The sequence below is a fragment of the Arachis ipaensis genome, chromosome B4 (assembly GCF_059453495.1).
Source record: "Arachis ipaensis isolate K30076 ecotype BB chromosome B4, ASM5945349v1, whole genome shotgun sequence".
Classification (NCBI taxonomy): domain Eukaryota; kingdom Viridiplantae; phylum Streptophyta; class Magnoliopsida; order Fabales; family Fabaceae; genus Arachis; species Arachis ipaensis.
Window position 1 is genome coordinate 69,734,709 of NC_142439.1, and position 15,010 is coordinate 69,749,718.

At 39.6% G+C, this 15,010-nt stretch overlaps 1 non-coding gene across 1 annotated transcript; it reads left to right on the plus strand.

Annotated features, from left to right (window-relative positions):
- Positions 1-1,081: 1,081 nt before the first annotated feature.
- Positions 1,082-1,185, plus strand: LOC148567837 (small nucleolar RNA R71). Its single transcript, XR_015882689.1, has one exon. It is a non-coding gene; the product is annotated as a small nucleolar RNA R71 (small nucleolar RNA).
- Positions 1,186-15,010: the final 13,825 nt, after the last annotated feature.

Here is a 15,010-nt window from a genome sequence, read left to right on the forward strand (position 1 = left end):
GTTGATCTGCAGCTTCTTGAAGACATCTAAAAATTTAGAGAATTACTTTTCTTTGGACGCCTTCTGAAGCCTCTTAGGATATGGCATTTTTGGCTTGTATTCAGGGGCCTTTGGCAAGGTGGGATAAGTGTCAAGAGAGTCAGGAAATGGGTTGTCTGCACGTTTAGGAGGGGCGTGCTCTGCTTCTTCCTTCTTCTCCTCTGGAGCTTCCTTTTCAACTAGATCTTCATTGACCTTAGTCTCAGAACCAGCTACCTTACCACTTCTCAATTGAATGGCCTTGCAATCTTCTCTTGGGTTCACCACTGTATCACCAGGAAATGTATTTGGAGACCTTTCAGGTAATTGCTTGCTCATTTGACCCATTTGCACCTCCAAATTTCTAATAGAGGCTTTGGTTTCTTGCATGAAACTCATCATCATCTCCCATTTAGAATCTTCTTGGGATTTAAAATTTGACTGCTGAGGTGGTTGTTGTTGCTGAGACTGAAATTGGCGGTTATTATAGTTGTTCTATTGAAAACTGCCCTGAGAACTATTGTTGAAGTTCTGAGGTTTCTGAGGTTGATCTCTCCACCCAAAATTTGGGTGATTCCTCCATCCCTGATTGTATGTCTTAGAATATGGATCATTGTTGGGATTTCTAGGACCACTCCCCATGTAATTCACCTGTTCAGAAGAGGGTTGAGCATAATCATAATTATCATTTTGCATAAAGTGACCTGTCATGTCATAGGAGGTATCTTGGGGTGGATTTTGAGTGTTGATAGCTGAGACTTGCATGCCACCCATCTGTTGAGTAAGTAGATTTATCTGCTGAGACATAAGCTTGTTCTGAGCAAGAAGAGCATTAACAGCTTCTACTTCCAATACGCCTCTCTTCTGAGCGGCCTCAGAGTTCACAGGATTCCTGTTAGATGTGTATAAATATTGGTTGCTTGCAACCAATTCAATCAGCTCAATAGTCTCCTCTGGTGTCTTCTTCTTGTGCAATGAACCGCCTGCAGAAGTGTCTAGGCTCATCTTTGACATCTCTCCTAAGCCTTCATAAAAGATATCCAGTTGGGTCCATTTGGAGAACATGTCCGGAGGGCATTGCCTAGTCAGTAGCTTGTATCTCTCCCATGCTTCATAAAGAGTTTCACCATCCTTTTGCTTGAAAGTCTGAACCTCCAACCTCAGCTTAGTCAGCTTCTTTGGTGGGAAAAATTTAGTGAGAAACTCCGTGACAACTTTTTCCCATGTATTCAGACTCTCCTTCGATTGGGAATCTAGCCATAGCTTTGCTTTATCCCTCAGAGCAAATGGGAAAAGCATGAGTTTGTACACCTCTGGGTTCACTCTATTTGTCTTCACAGTATCACATATCTGCAGAAAATCAGATATGAACTGATTTGGATCTTCATGAGGAAGTCCATGATACTAGCAGTTTTGCTGCACCAAGGTGACCAATTATGGCTTCAACTCAAAGTTGTTTGCAGTTATAGGAGGCACCACAATACTTTTTCCATAAAGATCCGCAGTAGGGGCAAAATAAGAGCCAAGCACTCTCCTCTATTGATCATCCCCATTAGGATTTACCACGTTGGCGTTAGCGTTATTATTTGCCATAGTGGATTCTGCAGTCTTGCAAAGTCTTACTTGTTGTAAACGCCGCCTGAAAGTTCTTTCAGGTTCAGGATCAAAGTCTAAGAGATGTTCTTTGTCTCTATTCCTGCGCATACACAAGCAGAAAACAAGAAAAAATGGGACTCTTTACGTCAGAGTGCAGAGAAGTCCCTGTGAGGTAACCTGTGTAAAATAATAAAATAAAAATATTAAATAGATAAATAAAAAAATTTGAAAATTTAAAAAGAAAAATAAACAGAAAAATTAAAATAAAATTAACTTGGTAACACCAAACTTAATTTCAGGAATTAAAGAAAAATATTAATACTAAAATAATTTTTTTTGTTTTTTTGAAATTAAAGACAAAAATAAAATAAAATTTTTTTAAAAAAAATAAGAATTAATTGAAAAGAAATAAAATAAAAAAGAAAGGAAATACGAAACGGACGAGAATTTGGAAAGAAAAAAAATTTAAAAGTAAAAGGAAGTAAAACAAAAAGAAAGCACGGGGACTGGGAAGGGAAACGAAAAGCAAGAAAAAAAGTAAAGGAAAAAAAATGAGAAATAAAAATTAATAAACTTAATTAGAAAAACAATTATCTAATATAAGCAATCAAACAACGAGTAGTTGTCAATCACAATCAATCCCCGGCAACGGCGCCAAAAACTTGATGCGGTATTTTACAACCACACTTACTTATCGGCAAGTGCACCGGGTCGTACCAAGTAATACCTTACGTGGGTAAGGGTCGATCCCACGAGGATTGATGGACTAAGCAACAATAGTGTTTGATAGGCTTAGTTAGACAAACAAAAATTGGTGTTGAGATGCGATGAGCGGATATTTTATACGCTTTTTGGGGTTAATTTCATATAGTTTTTAGTATGTTTTAGTTAGTTTTTAGTTTATTTCCATTAGTTTTTAGGAAAAATTAATATTTCTGGACTTTACTATGAGTTGTGTGTTTTTCTGTAATTTTAGGTATTTTTCTGGCTGAAATTGAAGAAGTTGAGCAAAAATCTGATTCAGGCTGAAAAAGGACTGCTGATGCTGTTGGATTCTGACCTCCCCGCACTCAAAGTGGATTTTCTGGAGCTACAGAACTCGAAATGGCATGTTTCCAATTGCGTTGGAAAGTAGACATCTAGGGCTTTCCAGCAATATATAATAGTCCATACTTTGCACAAGGATAGATGACGTAAAATGGCGTTCAATGCCAGTTCTCTGCCCAATTCTGGCGTCCAGCGCCAGAAAAGGATCAAAAGCTGGAGTTGAACGCCCAAACTGGCACAAAAACTGGCGTTCAACTCCACAAATGGCCTCTGCACGTGAATTTCTTAAATCTTAGCCCAACACACACCAAGTGGGCCCCAGAAGTGGATCTCTGCATCATCCATCATAGTTTACTCATTTTTTGTAAACCTAGGCTACTAGTTTAGTATTTAAACAACTTTTAGAGACTTATTTTACATCTCATGACATTTTAGATCTAAACTTTGTACTCTTTGATGGCATGAGTCTCTAAACCCCATTGTTGGGGTTGAGGAGCTCTGCTGTGTCTCGATGAATTAATGCAAGTATTTCTGTTTTCCATTCAAACATGCTTGTTCCTATCTAAGATGTTCACTCGCGCTTAACTGTGATGAAGGTGATGATCCGTGACATTCATCACCTTCCTCAAACCATGAACGTGTGCCTGACAACCACCTCCGTTCTATATCCGATTGAATGAGTATCTCTTAGATTCCTTAATCAGAATCTCTGTGGTATAAGCTAGAACTGATGGCGGCATTCATGAGAATCCGGAAAGTCTAAACCTTGTCTGTGGTATTCCGAGTAGGATTCAATGATCGAATGATTGTGACGAGCTTCAAACTCGCGAGTGCTGGGCGTTAGTGACAGACGCAAAAGGATGAAGAATTCTATTCCAGTATGATCGAGAACCGACAGATGATTAGCCGTGCTGTGACAGAGCATGTGAGCATATTCTTCACTGAGAGGATGGGATGTAGCCACTGACGACGGTGACCCCCTACATACAGCTTGCCATAGAAGGATGTGCGTGCGTGAATTAGAAGACAGAGGAAAGCAGAGATTCAGAAGACAAAGCATCTCCAAAACTCCAACATATTCTCCATTACTACATAACAAGTAACCTTTAATCCATGCTCTTTTGTTTGTTAGCAATTCAACTGATTAATATAAGTGACTTCCTGACTAAGATTTACAAGATAACCATAGATTGCTTCAAACCAACAATCTCTGTGGTGTTCGACCCTTACTCACGTAAGGTATTACTTGGACGACCCAGTGCACTTGCTGGTTAGTGGTACGTGTTGTGAAAAGTGTGATTCACAATTCGTGCACCAAGTTTTTGGCGCCGTTGCCGGGGATTGTTCGTGTTTGAACAACTGACGGATTATTTTGTTGCTTAGATTAGGAAAAATTTCTCCCTTTTTTTTAGAGTCTCATATTATTGTCATGTTAAAAATTTCAGAATCCTTATTCTCTTATTAAAACCTTTTTCAAAAATAATTTTTCTATTAAATCCTGTGCCAAACTTTAAATTTGGTGTTTTCTTGTTGATTTTTCTCTGTTTTTCGAAAATTTATTTTGGTTTTCTAAAAATTTTAAGTTTGGTGTTCCTTGGTGTTTTCCCCCCCAAAATTTTCGAAAATAAGGAACCTCAGATCTAAAAATTTTAAATCCTGTGTTATCTTATTGTTTTTCTCTCTCCTTTAAAAAAAATTCAGATTTTTATTTCAAAATTTAAAACCTTTTTCAAAAATCATCATATCTTTTTCAAAATCTCCTAACCACTCTCTTTCTCCTCACTTTTTCGAAAATCTTTTACTCATTTTTATTTATTTTATTTTGATTTATTTTATTTTTGAAATAAATTAATAAATAAATAAATAAAAATATTTTTTCTACTATGGGCTTGCAGAAGGAGCTCAGATGTCTCTAGATTACTCAGCTGGTGGATCTATCCACATGAGAAAGACAATTGAAGAGGCTCAAGAGCTCATTGATACAGTTGCCAGGAATCAGCATCTGTACCTAAGCAGCAGCCCTTCCATGAATGAAGAGGTTAAAACAGTAACTGCTGAACTCAGTCTTGTAAAACAAGCTGCTGAATTCAATTAGCAAATGGACTTTCTAACAAAGCAGCTAGCCGAATTTAAAGACAGGTTACAAGAGACAAGGATGGCTAATATACATATGGACGAACAGTTTAAGCAAACAAAGCAGCAGCTGTCAAGGCAAATAGCAGAAGAATGCCAAGCAGTTCAACTAAGAAGTGGGAGAATATTAAATACCCCACCTCAAGGCAGCAAAAAGCTAAGAAATGAGCAAACCACCCAAAATTCACCTGAGGATAGTAAGAGCCCAGGGAAAAATAATTCTGGCGCTAAAACGTCAAAAAATTGGTGGAAGGCTGGCGCTGAACGCCCAGACCATGGCCAAAACTGGCGTTCAACGCCAGAAATAAAGCAGAACTGGCGTTCAACGCCAGAAATGGGCAAGGATCTGCCGTTGAACGCCCAAAATGGGCAGGTTCTGGCACTGAACGCCCAAAATGGGCACAATTCTGGCGTTCAAATGCCAGGAAAAGACAAGGAGTTGGCTTCTCACGTCACTCCAGCTTCTAACTCTGGCACTCAATTGCCAGCGAGGGATCAGACACACACAAATGTTGATAACAACCCCTCTAAAAAGGCTTCTTCAACCACTTCTGTAGGCAATAAACCTGCAGCAATTAAGGTTGAAGAATATAAAGCCAAGATACCTTATCCTCAAAAACTCAGGAAAGAGGAGCAGGATAAGCAATTTGCTCGCTTTGCAGATTATCTCAGGACTCTTGAAATAAAGATTCCATTTCCAGAAGCACTTGAGCAAATACCCTCTTATGCCAAGTTCATGAAAGAGATCTTGAGTCATAAGAAGGATTGGAGAGAAACAAAAAGAGTTCTCCTCACTGAAGAATGCAGTGCAGTCATTCTGAAGAGCTTTCCTGAAAAGCTTAAAGACCCTGGGAGCTTTCTGATACCATGCATGTTAGAAGGTAATTGCACCAAGACAGCTTTATGCGATCTTGGGGCAAGCATCAACCTAATACTTGCATCCACTATCAGGAAGCTTGGCTTAACTGAAGAAGTTAAACCAACCCGGATATGTCTCCAACTTGCTGATGGTTCCACTAAATACCCATCAGGCGTGATTGAAGACATGATTGTCAGAGTTGGGCCATTCGCCTTTCCCACTGACTTTGTTGTGCTGGAAATGGAGGAGCACAAGAGTGCTACTCTCATTCTAGGAAGACCCTTCCTAGCAACTGGAAGATCCCTCATTGACGTCCAACAGGGAGAAATAACCCTGAGAGTCAATGATGATGAATTCAAGTTGAACGCTGTCAAAAGCCATGCAGCATTCAGACACATAAAAAGACTGCATGAAAGTTGATCCTATTGATTGTTTGGTAGAACAGATCAACATGGCTGAGAGTCTTGAATCAGAGTTGGAAAATATCTTTAAAGATGTTCAGCCTGATTTAGAGGATTCAGAGGACATGAAAGAGCCTCTGAAATTTCTTCTGGAAGAAGAAAAACCTCCTAAACCCGAGCTCAAGCCATTACCACCATCCTTGAAATATGCGTTTCTGGGAGAAGGTGACACTTTTCCAGTGATCATAAGCTCTGCTTTAAATTCACAGAAAGAGGAGGCACTTATTCAAGTGATAAGGACACACAAGACAGCTCTTGGGTGGTCCATAGGTGACCTTAAGGGCATAAGCCCAGCTAGATGCATGCACAAAATCTTATTGGAGGATAATGCCAAACCAGTGGTTCAACCACAGAGGCGGCTAAATCCAGCCATGAAAGAAGTGGTGCAGAAAGAGGTCACAAAATTACTGGAGGCTGGGATTATTTATCCTATTTCTGATAGCCCCTGGGTGAGCCCTGTTCAAGTCGTCCCAAAAAAGGGAGGAATGACAGTGATTCATAATGAAAAAAATGAACTGGTTCCTACAAGAACAGTTATAGGGTGGCGCATGTGTATTGACTATAGAAGGCTCAATACAGCCACCAGAAAGGATCATTTTCCTTTACCATTCATAGACCAGATGCTAGAAAGACTAGCAGGTCATGATTATTACTGCTTTTTAGATGGCTACTCAGGCTATAACCAGATTGCAGTAGATCCCCAGGATCAAGAGAAAACAGCATTCACATGTCCATCCAGAGTGTTTGCTTATAGAAGGATGCCATTTGGGCTGTGTAATGCGCCTGCAACCTTCCAGAGATGCATGCTCTCTATTTTCTCTGATATGGTGGAAAAATTTCTAGAAGTCTTCATGGATGACTTCTCAGTATATGGAGACTCATTCAGCTCCTGTCTTGATCACCTGAAACTTGTTCTGAAAAGATGCCAAGAGACCAACCTAGTTTTAAACTGGGAAAAGTGTCACTTCATGGTGACTGAAGGAATCTTTCTTGGGCATAAAATCTCAAACAAGGGAATAGAGGTGGATCAAGCAAAAATAGAGGTAATTGAAAAATTACCACCACCTGCCAATGTTAAGGCAATCAGAAGCTTTATGGGGCATGCAGGATTCTATAGGAGGTTTATAAAGGATTTTTCAAAAATCGCAAAACCTCTAAGCAATCTGCTAGCTGCTGACACACCATTTGTGTTTAACACAGAGTGCCTGCAGGCGTTTGAAACGCTAAAAGCTAAGCTGGTCACAGCACCAGTCATTTCTGCAGCAGACTGGACGTTACCATTTGAGCTAATGTGTGATGCCAGTGATCACGCCATTGGTGCAGTATTGGGACAGAGGCATGACAAGCTTCTGCATGTCATTTATTATGCTAGTCGCGTTCTAAATGATGCCCAGAAAAACTACACAACCACAGAAAAAGAATTACTTGTAGTGGTTTACGCCATTGACAAGTTCAGATCATACTTAGTAGGATCAAAAGTGATTGTGTATACTGATCATGCTGCTCTTAAATATCTTCTCACAAAGCAGGATTCAAAACCCAGGCTCATCAGATGGGTATTGCTTTTGCAAGAGTTTGATATAGAAATAAGAGACAGAAAAGGGACAGAGAACCAAGTGGCTGATTATCTGTCCCGGATAGAGCCAATGGAAGGGACGTCCCCCCCCTTTCCTGAGATCTCTGAGACGTTTCCTGATGAGCATTTATTTGCCATTCAGGAAGCACCATGGTTTGCCGATATTGCAAACTATAAAGCTGCAAGGTTCATACCCAAAGAGTACAACAGGATACAAAAGAAGAAATTAATTACTGATGCAAAGTATTACTTGTGGGATGAACCTTATCTCTTTAAGAGATGTGCAGATGGAATAATCCGTAGGTGCATGCCTAGAGAAGAAGCACAGAGGATCCTGTGGCATTGCCATGGATCTCAATATGGAGGCCATTTCGGAGGTGAGCGAACAGCAACAAGGTCCTCCAATGTGGCTTCTATTGGCCCACACTCTATAAAGATTCCCGAGAATTTGTACGTAACTGTGACAGTTGCCAAAGAGCTGGCAATCTGCCTCATGGTTACGCCATGCCTCAACAAGGAATCTTGGAGATTGAGTTGTTTGACGTATGGGGAATTGACTTCATGGGACCTTTCCCACCATCATACTCAAACACTTATATTCTGGTGGCAGTTGATTATGTATCAAAATGGGTTGAGGCCATTGCCACAGCCACCAATGATACTAAGACAGTGCTGAAATTCCTCCAGAAACATATCTTTAGCAGATTTGGTGTCACTAGAGTACTAATCAGTGATGGGGGCACTCACTTCTGCAATAAACAGCTTTACTCTGCCATGGTTCGGTATGGAATTCGCCACAAGGTGGCCACTCCATATCATCCACAAACCAATGGGCAAGCTGAAGTCTCTAACAGAGAATTAAAGAGAATCCTGGAACGGACAGTAAATACCCGTAGAAAGGATTGGGCACGGAGCTTGGATGATGCTCTGTGGGCTTACAGGACAACATTTAAGACCCCATAGGGACATCTCCATACCAACTCGTGTATGGTAAGGCATGTCACCTGCCTGTGGAACTGGAACATAAGGCCTATTGGGCAACCAGATTCCTAAACTTTGATGCCAAATTAGCAGGAGAAAAACGATTGCTCCAGCTAAATGAGCTAGAGGAATTCAGTTTCACAGCTTTCGAAAATGCCAAGCTTTATAAAGAAAAATCAAAAAAATGGCATGACAGAAAGCTGTCATCTAGAATCTTTGAACCAGGACAGAAGGTCCTGTTGTTTAACTCTAGACTCAGGCTATTCCCCGGGAAACTGAAATCCCGGTGGAGGGGACCATACGTGATTACAAGTGTATCACCATATGGTTATGTGGAGCTTCAAGATATTGATTCTGATAAGAAGTTCATTGTCAATGGACAGAGAATCAAGCATTATCTTGAAGGCAACATTGAGCAAGAATGCTCAAGGCTGAAGCTAGATTAAAAGCTCAGCAAGGTCCAGCTAAAGACAATAAAGAAGCGCTTGCTGGGAGGCAACCCAGCCATGGGGCAACAATCCTCTAAGCATTTTGCCCTATTTCTATTTTTATTTTTATTTGTTTATATAGAGTTCATTGACAACAAGGTAAATAATCATTTACAGAAGACCTCGGCACACAAAACAGAGAAAAAGAGCTCACTGGCAAGAAAACGCCAGTAAAAGTATATTTTGGGCGTTCAACGCCCAAAATGGGCATCCACTGGGCGTTGAACGCTAGTAATGGTAGCAATCTGGGCGTTCAACGCCAGAAAGGGGCACCCACTGGGCATTGAACGCCAGTAATGGCAGCAGTTGGGCGTTGAACACCTAGGAGAGCAGCATTTGGGCGCTGAACGCCCAAAACAGGCAGTGTTTGGGCGTTCAAACGCCAAGATAGCAAGGAGGAGCCAAACTCATTTTTCTACACGTATTTCCATTCTAATTTCAAATTTTATGTTTCAATGCATGATTTTTACATGAACATGTTAAGAACCCTGATTTCTAATATCCTCAATTTCTAAAAAAATCCCTCTTTCCAAATTCAATCCAACTCTTTTCAAATCTTTTCTGAAAACAAATCTATCTTTTTCACTCTAAAATCTTTTCAACTAATCCATATCTTTTTCAAATCTCCATATTATCTTTTTCAAAATTCAGATTTATCTTTTTCAAAAATCTATCATATCTCTTCAAAATTAAACTATATCTTCTATCTTATCTTTTTCAACTCAATCTTTTTATCTTATCTTTTCCAATTTTTCGAAAACCCACCGCCCCATCCCTTTAAATTTGGGTTCGGCCTCCCTCCTCCTCCATCAACAATTGCACCTAGCTCTCCTTCTATCCCTCTCCTTTCTTTTCTTTTGCTTGAGGACAAGCAAACCTCTAAGTTTGGTGTGTTTATCCGAGATCACTAAGATCATGGCTCCTAAAGGAAAACAACCCACTCCAAGAGGCAAGAAAGAGAGCGTTCCAAAACCACTTTGGAATCAAGGGAAGTTCTTATCTAAAGAACATTCAGACCATTATCTTAAAATAATGGGTCTGAGATCAGTGATCCCGGAAGTTAGATTCGATCTGAAAGATGAATATCCGGAGATCCAGGAGCAAATTCGAATCAGGAACTGGGAAGTCCTAGCTAATCCAGAAACGAAAGTAGGAAGGAACATGGTCCAAGAGTTCTATGCTAATATGTGGCAGACTGACAAGCAAAAACTATCTGGAACTGCCTTCTATGAATTTCGGACCATGGTCAGAGGAAATATTGTTTATACCACCCCTGACAAGATCAGAGAGATCTTAATGCTACCTCAGCTAAAGGACGATCCAGACTCCTTCAACAGGAGGATGATGAGAGCAGACATTGACCTGGATAAGATTCTAGAGGACATATGTATCCCTGGAGCCAGGTGGACCACCAACACAAAGGGTGTCCCAAATCAACTCAAGAGAGAGGATCTCAAACCAGTCGCCAGAGGATGGCTAGACTTCATTGGGCATTCTCTGTTGCCTACTAGCAACCATTCTGAAGTCACAGTTAAAAGAGCAGTGATGATCCATTGCATCATGATGGGAAAGGAAGTGGAGGTTCATCAGTTGATTTCAGTTGAACTCTACAAAATTGCTAACAAAAATTCTAAAGAGGCCAGGTTGGCTTATCCAAGCGTGATTTCTCTGCTCTGCAAGGACGCTGGAGTGAGGATGGGAATAACTGAGTATATCTCAATTGAGAAGCCAATAACCAAAGCATCAATGGAAAAACAACAAGCACAGGATGATCCCATCAAGAAGAGAGCACAGGAATTCCTCCTAGAGATCCCTCAATCTGAATACAGTCAAATGCTGACCTATATGTTTAAAGAACAAGAGGAGCAAGGGCGTGACTTAAGGGAAATGAAGTGCCAAAAGTCTTCTCTTGTAGGACCAAGCACCCCAAGGATCAGAGGAACCCCCGTTCCCCCAGAATAAAGGTTGTTAATTTCCAATTTCTGCCTTAACTCTGTGACAGTGTCCTTATAGAAGTTTACCTTAGGAGTCATATAGTAGTAATTAGTATCTATTTTGATTTTATCTCCAATTAAGCTATAGTTTATTTTTCTCATCATCAGCAAACATGAATAAAGTAGTAGATCTTTTGAATAAGGGGCAATAAAATTTCGAGTTTTAATAAGAGAAATTCTAATTAGTTAAATGTGGTGGCAATGCTTTCTGTCTTCTGAATGAATGCTTGAACAGTACATATGTCTTTTGAATTTGTTGTTTAAGACTGTTAAATATGTTGGCTCTTGAAAGAATGATGAACATGAGACATGTTATTGATAATCTGAAAAATCATAAAAATGATTCTTGAAGCAAGAAAAAGCAGCAAAGAACAAAGCTTGCAGAAAAAAAAAATTATATAATAAAATAGGCAAAAAAAAAAAGGAGAGAAAAAGCAAGCAGAAAAAGCCAATAACCCTTAAAACTAAAAGGCAAGAGCAAATAAAAGGGATCCCAAGGCTTTGAGCATCAGTGGATAGGAGGGTCTAAAGGAATAAAATCCTGGTCTAAGCGGCTAAACCAAGCTGTCCCTAACCATGTGCTTGTGGCGTGAAGGTGTCAAGTGAAAACTTGAGACTGAGCGGTTAAAGTCAAGGTCCAAGGCAAAAAGAAGAGTGTGCTTAAGAACTCTGGACACCTCTAATTGGGGACTTTAGCAAAGCTGAGTCACAATCTAAAAGGTTCACCCAATTATGTGTCTGTGGCATTTATGTATCCGGTGGTAATACTGGAAAACAAAGTGCTTAGGGCCACGGCCAAGACTCATAAAATAGCTGTGTCCAAGAATCATCACACTGAAATAGGAGAATCAATAACACTATCTGAATTCTAAGTTCCTATAGATGCCAATCACTCTGAGCTTCAATGGATAAAGTGAGATGCCAAAACTGTTCAGAAGCAAAAAGCTACTAGTCCCGCTCATCTAATTAGAATCTGAGCTTCACTCAAAAACTCTGAGATATTATTGCTTCTCAACTTATTAGTCTTCTATTTTATTTGTCTAGTTGCTTGAGGACAAGCAACAGTTTAAGTTTGGTGTTGTGATGAGCGGATATTTTATACGCTTTTTGGGGTTAATTTCATATAGTTTTTAGTATGTTTTAGTTAGTTTTTAGTTTATTTCCATTAGTTTTTAGGAAAAATTCATATTTCTGGACTTTACTATGAGTTGTGTGTTTTTCTGTAATTTCAGGTATTTTTCTGGCTGAAATTGAAGAAGCTGAGCAAAAATCTGATTCAGGCTGAAAAAGGACTGCTGATGCTGTTGGATTCTGACCTCCCTGCACTCAAAGTGGATTTTCTGGAGCTACAGAACTCGAAATGGCATGCTTCCAATTGCGTTGGAAAGTAGACATCCAGGGCTTTCCAGCAATATTTAATAGTTCAAACTTTGCACAAGGATAGATGACGTAATCTGGCTTTCAACCAGTTCTTTGCCCAATTCTGGCGTCCAGCGCCAGAAAAGGATCAAAAGCTGGAGTTGAACGCCCAAACTGGCACAAAAACTGGCGTTCAACTCCACAAATGGCCTCTGCACATGAATTGCTTAAATCTCAGCCCAGCACACACCAAGTGGGCCCCAGAAGTGGATCTCTGCATCATCCATCATAGTTTACTCATTTTTTGTAAACCTAGGCTACTAGTTTAGTATTTAAACAACTTTTAGAGACTTATTTTACATCTCATGACATTTTAGATCTAAACTTTGTACTCTTTGACGGCATGAGTCTCTAAACCCCATTGTTGGGGGTGAGGAGCTCTGCTGTGTCTCGATGAATTAATGCAAGTATTTCTGTTTTCCATTCAAACATGCTTGTTCCTATCTAAGATGTTCATTCGCGCTTAACTGTGATGAAGGTGATGATCCGTGACATTCATCACCTTCCTCAAACCATGAACGTGTGCCTGACAACACCTCCGTTCTATATCCAATTGAATGAGTATCTCTTAGATTCTTTAATCAGAATCTCCGTGGTATAAGCTAGAACTGATGGCGGCATTCATGAGAATTCGGAAAGTCTAAACCTTGTCTGTGGTATTCCGAGTAGGATTCAATGATCGAATGACTGTGACGAGCTTCAAACTCGCGAGTGCTGGGCGTTAGTGACAGACGCAAAAGGATGAAGAATTCTATTCCAGTATGATCGAGAACCGACAGATGATTAGCCGTGCTGTGACAGAGCATTTGAGCATATTCTTCACTGAGAGGATGGGATGTAGCCACTGACGACGGTGACCCCCTACATACAGCTTGCCATAGAAGGACGTGCGTGCGTGAATTAGAAGACAGAGAAAAGCAGAGATTCAGAAGACAAAGCATCTCCAAAACTCCAACATATTCTCCATTACTACATAACAAGTAACCTTTAATCCATGCTCTTTCGTTTGTTAGCGATTCAACTGATTAATATAAGTGACTTACTGACTAAGATTTACAAGATAACCATAGATTGCTTCAAACCAACAATCTCTGTAGGATTCGACCCTTACTCATGTAAGGTATTACTTGGACGACCCAGTGCACTTGCTGGTTAGTGGTACGCGTTGTGAAAAGTGTGATTCACAATTCATGCACTAAGATGCAATATAAAGGACATTAAACAATATCAAAAATATTGAAGAAAGGCAAGTAAATACTTTGGAAAAAATATGGAGAAGATAGTTAAGGTTTCAGAGTTATCTATTTTTCCGGATTAACTTTTCTTACTAACTAATTTAATTATGCAGGATTTAATTTATGGCAAACTGTATGTGACTAGACCCTAATTCCTTAGACCTTCCTAGTCTCCTCTAAAATTCATTAACTACCAATTCGTTGGTCAATTAATTCCAATTAGGGGGTGATAATCAATTTCTAGTTTATATGCCACAAAAACTCTAATTATCCAAGAGGTAAAAGGATTATATGTCACGTATTCTATTAAATTCAGATAATTAAAATTTAGGAGAAATAGTTTTCAAACTGTTGTTCAGGTAAAGAGCTTTTCCAAGTTTTACTAGAACTCAAATAGAAAGAGGATCATACTTCCGTTCCACCCAAATTCATAAAATAAAGAACAAAAACAATTCTTAAATTATAAATCCATACATAAATTAAAATAGTAAAAGCAATAAAATTAACCCATAGAAATAGACAGAGCTCCTAACCTTAACAGTGGAGGTTTAGTTGCTCATGGAAAAGAGAAAATAAGGATTCAGGTCCAAATGTACCCCCTTCCAATCTGATGGCATCAGATCCATTTTTATAACTAATCCTAATAAATTTAAAATCTAATATTTAAAATTAAACTTAAAATAATATCTTTTCCTAATTTAAGATTCAAATTTAAATTTGAATTAATTAACAGATCTTCAGTTGATGGGTGGGGACCATTTGTTCTGTCCATTCTGCAGCTTTTAATCTGTATTTTCTGGGCTGAAAATTGAGTTAAAACAGCCCAGAAATCGCCCCCAGCGTTTTTCTGCATTTTCTGCATGTGGCGCATGTGACGCGTCCGCGTCGTCAACGCGTTCGCGTCATTTGTGCAGATTCTAGTCCACGCAATCGCGTCAGGCATGCGATCGCGTCATTGCGATTTCCTCTATTCCGCGCGGTCGCGTGAGCCATGCGTCCGCGTCGGTATTCGCTGGTCATCTCCTTGGCTTCTTCTCTTTCTCTGCAGAAACTCCATCAAATTCTGCCAAATGCTACCTAAAATAAACAGTATTGTATAAAACTCAAAATAGCATCCATAGTGACTAAAATATAATTAATTCTTAATTAAATTCAACAATTTAGATGCAAATTCACTAGGAAAAGATAGAGAAGATGCTCACG